The sequence below is a fragment of the Monodon monoceros genome, unplaced genomic scaffold, assembly GCF_005190385.1.
Source record: "Monodon monoceros isolate NGI ecotype Baffin Bay Population unplaced genomic scaffold, NGI_Narwhal_1 Super_Scaffold_22, whole genome shotgun sequence".
NCBI lineage: Eukaryota > Metazoa > Chordata > Mammalia > Artiodactyla > Monodontidae > Monodon > Monodon monoceros.
The window spans coordinates 2,562,006-2,574,150 of record NW_021703779.1 but is presented as its reverse complement, the minus strand read 5'-3'; the positions used below and the strand labels follow the sequence as shown (position 1 = coordinate 2,574,150).

At 43.4% G+C, this 12,145-nt stretch overlaps 1 protein-coding gene across 2 annotated transcripts in view; it reads right to left on the bottom strand.

Annotated features, from left to right (window-relative positions):
- MID1 (midline 1) overlaps positions 1-12,145 on the bottom strand; it is a 180,926-nt gene that overhangs the window by 136,756 nt on the left and 32,025 nt on the right. Inside the window, exon 1 of one of the 2 annotated variants that reach the window (XM_029241213.1) lies at positions 5,612-5,746. The exons of the other annotated variant lie outside the window; for it this stretch is intronic. The gene's annotated coding sequence lies outside the window, so the exon portion shown is untranslated. Of the gene's footprint in view, positions 1-5,611; positions 5,747-12,145 lie in introns of those variants that run through there. 2 annotated transcript variants of the gene reach the window in all.

Sequence of the window (12,145 nt, the reverse complement as noted above, 5' to 3'; positions counted from 1 at the left end):
TGGAAACTGAGTAAATGGATATTTATTTTCCACACGTCTCCCCTTGCTCCTTTACCTCCACTCCCACCCCTCATTCTGTGTAGCACTGAGATGGGGCTCTTCTGATTTTCCTCTCTCTCCTCCAGCTAAGCAAAGCCTAGGTGTTTTCAAAAGGGCCAGCCAGCCTTCCATCCAATAGCCATCCAGGTTGATCCACGTACGACTTTCTCTGACACCTAGGCTCATGTCTTGCAGCGCCATCTCTTTTCAGAATCTCAGTTCAGCACTGACAGTACCTTGCTTCATTTACTGTATGCGCTTCAACTCAGAGCGTGCATCTCATGGGACTCACCAGCTTCCCTCCCAAACCCCTGTGCCTCCCAGGCCTCCTGCTATCTCCTCATGGCGCTCCCATTCTCCTGATCAACACAAGTCAGAGACCCGCCTCATTTTCTACTCCTCCCTTTCTGAGGCAGGCAGAATAAGGGCCCCCCGAAGGCTGGCCACATGCTCACACCTGACACCGGTGGATGTTTTAGGTTACAAGGCAAAGGGGAGTTCAGGTTGCAGATGGATTTAAAGTTGTCAAGCAGCTGACCTTGAGACAAGGGGATTAGCCTGGACCGTCCAGGTGGGCTCAGTGTAATCACGAAGGTCTTTAAATGTGGAAACGGGAGGCAAAAGAGTAGAGTCAGACGATGCCACGTGAAAGAGACTGACAAGCTATTGCTGGCTTCGAATATAGGAGGCCACAAGCCAAGGAATGTGAGAAGCCTCCAGAAGCTAGAGAAGGTAGACAAACAGATTATCCTCTAGAGCCTCCAAAAGGAACACAGCCCTGCAGATACCTTGATGACAGCCCAGTGAGACCAGTGTCAGACTGATGACCGCCAGTGTTGTTTCAAGCCATCAGGTTTGTGGTAATTTGTTACAGAATCAATAGGAAACTGTACACTCTCCGTCCCCCAAATCCAAACCATTAGCCAAGACACGTAAATGTCAAACCTTAGTAGTTCTTTGACTGGTTTCTCTGTTCTCACCGCCTCCGTGTTGATCTAGATCTCTACTGCATTCCAAGACTATTGCCAAAAACAAACGAACGAACGAAAACCAAAAAAAAAGAAACCCACACAAAAATATCTCCTAATTTGATTTATTACCTCCAACCTTTCGTCTTTCAGTTTCATCTTTGCAACATGCTTCAGGCATCATAACTTTTTCTGGTCACTTCTCTTAAAGGCTCAAAACACTGAGCAGCTCCCTGCTGCCCAAAGTATGAGTCCTGACATCTGATCTCCTTTTTCAAAGCCTTGCCCAACTTTCTCCCAAACTGCTTCTTTAACCTTACTCCCTATCGCTCACCTCCTGTACCAGAGACCCAGTAAATGGGAGCATTTTCTGCTCTTAGCAACTGCCCTTGCTTTTCTTCCTAGCGCAAATCATTTTCACCCTTGTGAGTTTTGTTTTGTTTTTTTTTGGTTTCATGTTCATTTTCTTGTTTTTGTTTTCTGGTTTTTGTAAAATGACAGCCGAACCTCCTAGAAGCCCGAAGAGCCCTGGCCACTATTGTATTTGGGGATTTCATACTAAACAAAGAAGAAATGTTTTAAAAGATGGCTCTAAATACTGTGACATGTCTGACATGTTTACAATTAGCCAAGTAAAGCTTTTAGCCGAAAAACGCAAAACGAAGTAACTACCCTATTCATAAAATAACTAAAATATTGATTTGAAAATAGTATTTCCTAGTACACAACAGAGTGATCAGTAATGAGACTCAGGTTTAAAGTTATACGAGTTATCTCCTTTCATCATTCATTCAAAAGATTCAGATTAGCTCTGGGACCGATACAGGCAGGCATGAGTGAGCACAAACTCCGATCTCATATGGAGGTAACGTTCATAGTCAAAACTTGAGACCAGCAGAAAGACTGCGGGAGAGCTAGTGGCGGGGGCCGTAGGGGTGACAGCACCTTGGCACCCAGGTGATGGTGAAGGTGATCTGGCTGATCCAGCTGCCCGGGCAGATGCCCCCTTGCTCCCTCTGGGCTCTAGGTATCATCATCTTGAGCTAGCACTCATTCCAGGACGAGGACTCTCCCGGAGGGAGAAGGGCTTTCTTCTGTCCAAGGTACAGGATACGGAAGGAAACAAATCGGAGGAGAAAGTTCCCAGTGGAAAAGGAAAGACATTGGGACTTCAAGAGTTCAGGTGTAGGGTTCAGGCTAGAGAAGGGAGATGGCTGAGCTCAGGATGGGTGCCCTTATGGATCACTGTGATAGGCCAGGGAGATGGAAGTTAAGAGGGTTCATATCTGTGTTCATATCTCTTGGATTCATCTTTTTTGCCCCCTCCTTTGAAGTAAAGGGCAAAACTATTCACCTGACAAGTCAATACAGAGAAAACATTTAACCCCCTGCCTAGGCTGTCACAACGCTTGCCACCATCCTGCTGGGTAGCTCATTTTACAATTGCACAACTTTACTGCTTGGAGTCTCTCCTGACTTCCGCTATGACTTAATGAAGATAACCTGCATCTTGAAGAAACATCTAGGACCCCTGTGAGGACGGCATGCATTGCCAGGTTTAATCCATGGTCAAAGTCAATGAGCAGACTTTCCAGTTCAAAACCCCAGTAGCATGGAAATTTTACCCATATAATCAAGAGGTGACCAAGGATTACGAATCTCCAGACCAAGTGCATTCTATGAATTCAATCACCCACTAGAATAAGGAGATATTCAATTGTCAGCAAGTCATCCCTGAGTTTTTTATTCCAAATTTCTCTTAACGGAGACGTTGACGTTCTAATCGTAAGGTAAATCCATCTCTCAATGCTTTCCCACAATGTATTCTATGTCATGTCTGCATACTCCATCAACAATAATAATTTTTCTAATTTGGGGTATATGACAAAGAACATGCATTCTAGCCACGTATAATTTTACTTTCAGTCCCTCACTTTGTAAACTCCGAAAACCATCTCTATGAGGGAAATCAATGTGTCACTGGACAAAGGAATAAACTTGGATACCAACACTGGGTGGCCTGTGGTCAACCGTTAATAGCAGGTGGCTCTCAGCCACTGCCTGGGTGATTCCCAAGGACTTCGTCCGTTTTTCTCCTCCCAGATGTCCTCCGGAGTATGGAAACTAAGCTTGACGTTAACAAAACATATGTTTTACCACAACGTAACTGACATTGCAAACACCGTCAAGGCGGCACGTTACACCAAGCCACACAAAAACGGTTTGGTAAAAGAGACTCCTAAAAGTGTTGTGAAAACGACACAGCGCCAGAAACGCTATGCGCAAATTTAATTCTTTAAGAATTAAAAGAATTCTTTTAAATCGCAGAAACAGCATCAAGTCAATTTCCTATCCTCTCTCCTCACATGAGTAATTAAGGTTGAGGTGACTTACTGCCGTCTGGATTTTTGCTATGAGATTATCTCTATTACAGAGCCACAGGTGGAGTTGTTGTTGTTTTTTTAAGGACTGTGGAATGATGTTTTTATCTTGGATCAGCAGAAATACAGACTGTCAGAGGACTAAATACTTGGGAATTGGGAAACATTGGAATTGAACCTCAGTTGGTGAGGCAGGGTTTGCAACAGAGACTAAACTCAGAAAGGACGTGGTCTCATCTCAGATAAACATAATCTCCAAACCCCAAACATGACCTAACAGAAACTCAGTAAAAACTGGGTGCTACACCCCAGATGAATTCACCAGAAATCGAGTATTTTAAAAAACAGAATAGGGCTTCCCTGGTAGCACAGTGGCTGAGAATCCGCCTGCCAGTACAGGGGACACGGGATCGAGCCCTGGCCAGGGAAGATCCCACATGCCGCGGAGCAACTAAGCCCATGTGCCACAATACTGAGCCTGCGCTCTAGAGCCCGCGAGCCACAACTACTGACCCAAGTGCCACAACTACTGAAGCCTGTGCGCCTGGAGCCCGTGCTCCACAACAAGAGAAGCCACGACAATGAGAAGTCCGCGCACCGCAACGAAGAGTAGTCCCCGCTCGCCGCAACTATAGAAAGCCCGTGTGCAGCAACGAAGACCCAACACAGCCAAAAACAAAAACAAACAAATAAATAAATAAATGTATTTTTAAAAAAACAACATAATACAAGCACTCAATTCTGCACATTCAATCCTGGTTTAGTATTTAACTTTGAGTTATACAAACCACACAATAAAAATACTACCAGAGGGCTTCCCTGGTGGCACAGTGGCTGGGAGTCCGCCTGCCGATGCAGGGGACACGGGTTCGTGCCCCGGTCCGGGAAGATCCCACATGCCGCGGAGCGGCTGGGCCCGTGAGCCATGGCCGCTGAGCCTGCGCGTCCAGAGCCTGTGCTCCGCAACGGGAGAGGCCACAACAGTGAGAGGCCCGTGTACCGCAAAAAAAAAAAATAATAATAATACTACCAGAATGCTACTTTAGTGATTAGTATCCTGGCTGATTTGAGAAGCAGGTGGGTCAGTAAATACACAGTAAAACAGAGCCATGGGATGATGGAAAGAGGGGCAAGGGAGATTCAACTGAATTTAATGGCATTCTGAAAGACTAGAAATTGAAACCACCACATAGGCTATATCCCACCCCAAATTACGGTACAGAACAGTTGAAATGCAAAAGGACTCTTAAAGCAACAGTAGAAATAATACATGGAATAGGAACAGGTGAAGAAAGAAGTGATCCCGCAGCATTCTATAGGTAATGCCTCTGAAATGTCACTGTTGCTGACCTCCGACCGTCAGCACATTCAAATTCATTCACTTCATTATGAGAGACTAGTAAAAAATTTCTGCCAACCAAGTTGTAGGAGACCAGAGGGACTGATGGGGAAAAAAAGGGAAGAGAAAATAAGCACAGAGGCACTAGCCTCAAGTTTTAAACTGACTAATGAGTACAAGAGATATTTTTAATCGCTTGTCATTTCATCTGTATTCTAGGGAGTGCTGAAGTTCAAATGTTTTACCGGATACCTGAACTGAGAACCAGGAAAGGCTTTTAATTTCACCCAACACCCACCTGGTGGAATTCATGCAAATTGAATTAAACTGTTCACAAACCCTTTCTGTCCTTCCACATCTGTCTAGAACATGCTCATTTTTTAAATAATTGGATCTCTAGGACATTCTTTAAAATAATCACATACTCTCTTGCCCATGCAACCTGATTAATAATGAATGAACATTCCTGAAAAGAATCACTTGGAAGCCTGGCAGATGTCTTTAGGGATATGAAGCCTTTAATGATAAAAATTAAGGAGAAATGGGAGCTAGGTCACACTGTCTGGTTATTTTAATTGAAACCCAGTCTTCCAAATTTACTTAACAGAATGCTTAAATACACCTTCTGGAGTTCATTTATACCAGCAGACAAGCAAAAAGACACAAATGGCGACGGAAAAAAGCAATCCTGATTTCTGGAGGAACGACTGCCCGATTCTGCCCTGTCTTAACAGTGAAGAAACCCCTTCAACAGTCTCAGAAACGCAATTTGTTCTACTGAAAGACGGATCAACAGGTTAAAAACAGGAAATAGAACATTCGTCCTTAAGAGTTCTTTTAGCATCTCTCCAGATTCTTACAAAAAGATTGCCTTGAATACCCACCAATGGACTGCACCCTAGTTCTTTTTGAAGAAACATCGCCGTAGGCAGAGGATGGGGACCCACGAAATGACAGACAGGCCACCGAGACCAGGTGGTGGGTGGCAGGCAGTGCTGGAGCGGTCCTGTGTGTCTGTGCAAGCGTCAACGGTGAAACACAACAGGAAAGTCGACGCGACAATTCCAGGAAGGCCAGCTCCGCGTCATCCAGCCCGCCAGGGCTGCTGAGTTGAAGAATCAAAACTCCCTCTTGCTTTCTAACTGCCTTTCCCTCGGACCCTGCCGTGGCTTCCCTGGGCCCTGGCACACTCAGTGCTCATCTGAACCAAATGAAAAGGCAGCTCGGGTCAGGTCAACACCCACTGCCTCGTCTCCCCCTGCCCGAAATCATGACTTGGCACCAGGACCTGTACCCTCACTGCTCACAGGGACCAGCAGTGGGTCAGTGTCCTACAGCTGAGCGCCGGATGCCAGCTTTCCACACTGCCAACGGGAGCCGTCCCACGCCAGCTCCCGGGGTCACCAACGGGCACTGGCTTCCCTTGCATTTTGATCCTTTCGGCCTCTTCCTGAGCACATGATCACATTATGCTCTGGACGCTGCTTTGTTTTTTTTTTTTAAATAATATACTTCTCATTTTGCATCTATCTTCTGAATTAAAATATACCATCTAGGAGAAGTTTTTTTAACGCTATGTCAGGACGCATGATCTCTTGCAGAGACACAATAAAGCAGTCATTGTTTCTCTGAGAAAGAGAGATCTAAATTGCAATCTATCATCCCGAGAAACAACTGAAAATATACATATGAAATATACATGTATGTCTATACACCCACAAGCAAGCTTTACATAGATATACTACATATATGTAGGTATTGCATACACATATATAGACATATATGTATATATGTACATATAATACAAGCATAAACACACACACAAACACACAAAGCAAATCTGTGATGGGTGTCCCAAATTTCAGTCTCCAGAATGGCAAAGAAAGAGTGAATCGAGAACGGAAAGTAATCTTTTAAAAACCGATTGTCTGAAGGAAGAAAGGGAAGTAGTCTTCCACAAAGCAAAAAAAAAAAAAACAAAAAAAAAACCTGCCCTGCTTATCACACTGCACAGGGCAAAAAATTGCAACTAAAGTAAATCATCAGAAAAGTGTAAAAAAACCAAAAAACCAAAACCATTTAAAAACCCACACTGCTTGCGAACCTGCACAATTCGATTTGTAAACAAGACATTTGGACTCCACCAAAAGTGTTTAAAGAACATTTTTTTTTTAACTTTAAAGAACATTCTTGATACAGGGCCAGCAGGAGGCAAGAACAGCTTCCCCGTGTCACCTGGTTCGCACGTTGTGACAGCTACTTTCATGCCACTGCAACCCCTCATGGTAAACCAAAGCACGTCTCTCATGTTTGGACATAAAAATGCAAACATACATTTTCTTGACTTGCGTCTCTACTAATCATAATTGCATTTGTCTTTTAACAATAGGAAAAGGGGTTACTCAATTTCACCTACACATGGCTGCCCTAAGAAGTCTTCACTCTCCATGGAAGGGACACACGTACATCATCCAATAGAACAAAAGAACTGTTCATCAAGAGATTTGAAAGCACCGCTTTTGTTAAAACAACATTAAAATTGTCAAGATTTCTCCAAGACATTTTGGCGTTGTTGTGGAAAAGTTAGCCTGAAACATCAGGAAACATTTACTCTGCCCCTCAAAAACCAAAGAAAGTGATAAACAACAACAAACTCTATCATCTTCTAGAGAGCATAATCTCTGACCACCTCAACAGGAAATTTCCCACTGTCAGGGGGTCTCCGACATTTCGTAGCTTTTAGAGTTTATGTTAAGAAAGAAAGCATCCGGTTTTAAAGACAAATGGAACCTATTTTACACTGAATTGAAAATGACGGATGTTTCCCAGGTCTATGCGGTACGGGTGTCAGGCAAGAATCTGGTTCTGAAGGCCGTGAGAGCAGACTTGAAAGAGCAGGGAGTGGGAATGTGTCCCATCTAGTCTCCTGACAAAAATCTAAATCGAACCTTCTGGAAGAGCAGGCCCAACAGCATGGTGGTGGCAGAAATGGAGGCCACTGAGTCCTGTGAAACCAACCACAGAGGAAAAGTGCTCCAACACTGCCTTCCCTGAATGCTTTTCCAAGTGTATATTCATAGTTGAGTAGGCACTTCCACATACATTAACAGAACTATTTCTATGTCTATATAAAATCCTATGTATGTCTACAGTGTTATTAGTTCTTGGAGCCACATATAAACATGCATGTGGATACATCTGTACACACCCACACACATACATGTACAAAAGCACCTTTGCAAAATTCCTTGGAACTTGCTAGTATTCCCTCTTCACAAACCTCTGGGTTATAGCATCCCTCCTGCATGAGAAAAACTTTCCTTCCTCTGTGCAAAAACAGAAACCTGTAAATAATTTATATATGAAAAACCAAACCAAACAAACAAATGACCAGAAAGAATCTGCCACTCATATTTGAAAAGGGTGACCTGGAAACCAGCAAAACCACACAAGAGGTCTAGTCTCTGGAGGACAAGACCAGCGGAGCTGGATTTTGACAGCAAGAAAATCCCACCTGGAAAACTGCTTGCCTCTTGGGGAAATGCTTTCTTACTTCATTCCTCCAACACCCCTCTGGAAGGCAGAGAAAATGCACGTTCTCCCCTTCCCACTTCTTATCACCATACACAACTGTGCACTCAGGTAATGACAGTGTTACACAGGAACTAACTACTTATTGTAAGAAGAAGTAGTTCTTGGGAAGAACTGCAAGATTGGGAAATTCTCTCAAATATGAAAATAGCTCCTTTTCTCAAAGGAAATCGCTTTTCCTCTCCGTTTTTAAAGCTAGCCACACACAAAACCCTAGTGCTCACAAGACCCTGAAGCTACTTTGCCACGTTAAAAAATAAAGTAACCCTGCTTCACAACTCCTGGTTAACCTTTATGAAGAACACGTTTTAAACATTTCCCGTGATCACTCAAGCCCTACAGTCAGGGGATGCAGTCTTTTTTTTTTTTTTTTTTTAAGGCAACAGAAAGAGGAGGGACTCTTTTGTTCCGAGTTGTTATTGTAAAGCACCACACAAGGGATGGGGAACATGGGAACAGGGCAATGAGAAGGACAAGAGTGCTGACAAACGAAAACAGGATATTAAGAACAGTGTCGGAACTGGGTGTCCCGACAGAACAAAGGCAGGAGGCTTCTTGGGAGAAATTTGACCAAAAATACCTTGAACTGATTTCAATGCTAATGGATGAACTCGTTTTCCTGGCAGCAAGAGATCTTTCTGGGGCAGTAATAAAATCAGTTTATCATTCACACACACACACACACACACACACACACACACACACAGTATCATAAAATTAAAACTGCTTTCAAATCACACTAAATCACCCACTTTTCAACTTGTGATCCACTTCTTGAAAATTCTAGATCTATGTTCCGCCCCATCTAAAATCAAATCCTCTTTTTTGTTCGGTAGCTGAGCTAACTTAGCATGTATTCCTAAGGAAATCAAATTTTTTGATTAGCATACTCTAACTTACATTTTAAACATGACCTTTAAGTAGAGCTTTCCAGAACTCCCAGAGAAGCTAAGGAATGGGTTCTACTTTGAGAAACAATCGCTGCGACTGACTTGCTAACATTCTAACATTAACATAACAGCCAGGTTTTGTCAAGTCATGCTTTTATCATCTCATACTTTTCTTCTGACGCAGGTTCTGCTAAAGCTGCTAGTAGGACGATGGACTTAAGATCATCGGAGTTTATCTAGTTTATTGGACTTATCACACAATAAGAATTATTATTATTTGCAGTCTCTAAGCTAAAGGCGTTTAGAACAGTAAACAATATACCCTATCTTGCACTGCACCTAAAATTGCAAGCTTTTCCCCTCTTCTCTAAGTTCTACTATTCTCTTTTCCTTTCCCCATCCTTTCCTTCTATTGTGAGATGAACCGAGAGGCTTTCGTCTTTCAGATCACACATTTCATCCGCCTTTCTCTTTGACGTGTTGTCAGAAAACTCAGGGTTAAGCCCTGAGCTCAGCTGGCCCCACCTGTCCTCGGTCTAGTTTTGGGGTGAGGCCATCGGTGCGGTGTCGTGCAAAGAAACGTGTACCTCAAAACCAGATAAGCCTGAGTTCAAACCCTGGCTCTGCCATTTCCTAGCAAAGGCGGGCAGGGGCCAGCTATGCAACGTATCTTACACTCACAGATCCGCTTCCTATTTTCTACAGCTTCCTTATCTGTAAACTGTGACAATGAGAGCCATCTTGAAGGGTCCTTTGAGGATTAAGTTGTGAAGCAAAGTCTTAAAATTTCCTTGCAAAACTGTAGCTCTCACATCCTTCTTCCCCTCTTGTCCTGAATCACCTCTTCCCACTCTTCTTTCAATAAATTCATTATCTGTAACTTTTTTAATTGGAAATCTCTTCAAACCACGTTCGGAAGCAGGAAGGCTACAAATCCATTTATTCATTCAATAACGTTCATTGAGTGTCTTATGTGAAGGAACAGTATAAGTAATAATTCCTATTATTACTAATTCCTATAGTAATAATTCCTATTATAATTCCTTTATAATTCCTATAGTAATTAATTAATACTATAATTATAATACTATAATTCCTATAGTAATTAATTAATATAATTCCTTTATAATTCCTATAGTAATAATTCCTATTATTATAATTCCTATTATTCCTAATTAATGTTAATTACTCTTTAATAATGGTCTTCACAAAGGCAACCTCATCGATTTCCTAGACTTGGATATACCTCTTTTCATTACCACTGGATCGCCTATCATGATCTTGAGGCTTCAGTTCTCTGCTCCCCAGTGAAGGTCTCCCTTTCCCATATGCATCCTTTGCCAGAATTTTTGATTTTGCAGGAACTGAGGGACCCTGGCATGGGGTGGGGCATGTGAGACCATCAAGAACAGTGAAGGGTTTCAGGCTTCTACTTGCAAGCTGATCAAACAGTTAGCCTCCTGGTTTCAGGGGTGCCGGCAGGAGACGCGGGACCGCTGCATCAGAGACAAAGAACGTTTCGAGTCAGGGCACAGCAAACAGCGTGTGTTTCCTGTTCATGTCGGTTCCCCTTGTCCCCAGGTCCCACGGAGCAAATGTCCCGGGTGCATGCCGCACACACAGGGGTTTGCATCACAGCTGAGCAACCCCAACCTTAGGAAGCCTGAATCTTTGATGATGGACCGCAAGCAAACAAGCCCAACATCTGCCCTGGAGAGAGTCATGATCTTTGTTATAACGGACAACAAACCTGCTTTCTACCCTGGAGGGAGATGCTCTGTCTCTGTCTTCCAAGGCTGTTCGCTGTACAAACATCCTTGAAAAGATAGTCTGGAACAAAGGCAGTCAGTAGCTCAGCTGACCAGGGGTACAGAAACGTGAGAGGTCCATAGAGAATCATTCCCCAAGACACAGCTCCCGTCCCCCTCCTGGAGAGCTGGCCAATACTGGTCCCTAGAGTTCAGATCACCACTGGGCTTTCTGGCATTGGTGGCAGAGGCAGCTAACCTGACATGAATGACCTCTGCACCATGGAAGACCACAGGCAAGAGGGGCTCATAAGAAAGTGTTCCAGGGAATTCCCTGGCGGTCCAGTGGTTAGGGCTCGGCGCTCTTACTGCCGAGGGCCCGGGTTCAATCCCTGGTTGGGGAACTAAGATCCTCTAAGGTCAGCTGACGATGCACGAGGAAAACTGGCAGAGAGCAGGTACGCCCCACCCAGAGGTTTTGCCCAAATACAGAGCCCTTAATAACTTCCCTATTCGTCCCAAATCAGCCTGTATCTGGTCTGGAACTTCAACTCTTCGCTACTCTTAACCTAAACTCATTTTAAGAGTTTGGAAGAATAAGCCAGTTTTGTTACTTTTATGACATTAGAAATCCTATATGTACATTACTTTGGCTTTCTTTAAGCATTAAAAAATTCTTTTAGAATTACTTTTGGAGTATAACCAGAGAGAAAGTCACCTCGCTGATTATTTCTTCATTCAACGGGTATTTCTGAGGTTCTGCTGTGTGCCGGGCACTGATGGAGGCCTCAGGAACGCACTGGTGAATATGACAGCAAAGGTCTGCCCTGAGAGAGCTTACATTTTAATGAGAGAAACAGAAAATGGGCGAGAAAAGATGATAATTTCAAAGAACCATACATAAAATGAAAGAAACGAAAAGGATGACTTGAGAGAAGGCAGAGGGGTGAGTGCAGGTCTGCTTGAGCTCGGAAGATATTTCTACTCTGACCTGTGTAGGCTTTGATGATACTTTGGCTTTTCCCCCTGCCCATAAACAAGCAAAGAACATCTTCATTTCAGGATAAAACTTTCCGGCATTTGAGCAGAAACTTGTGATTTAATTTCCCAAGTTGTTAAATATTTACTTTCAGATTTCCTTAAGGAATGATTTCTTTTTCAAGGACATTAAAATCCAACTTTGACTATT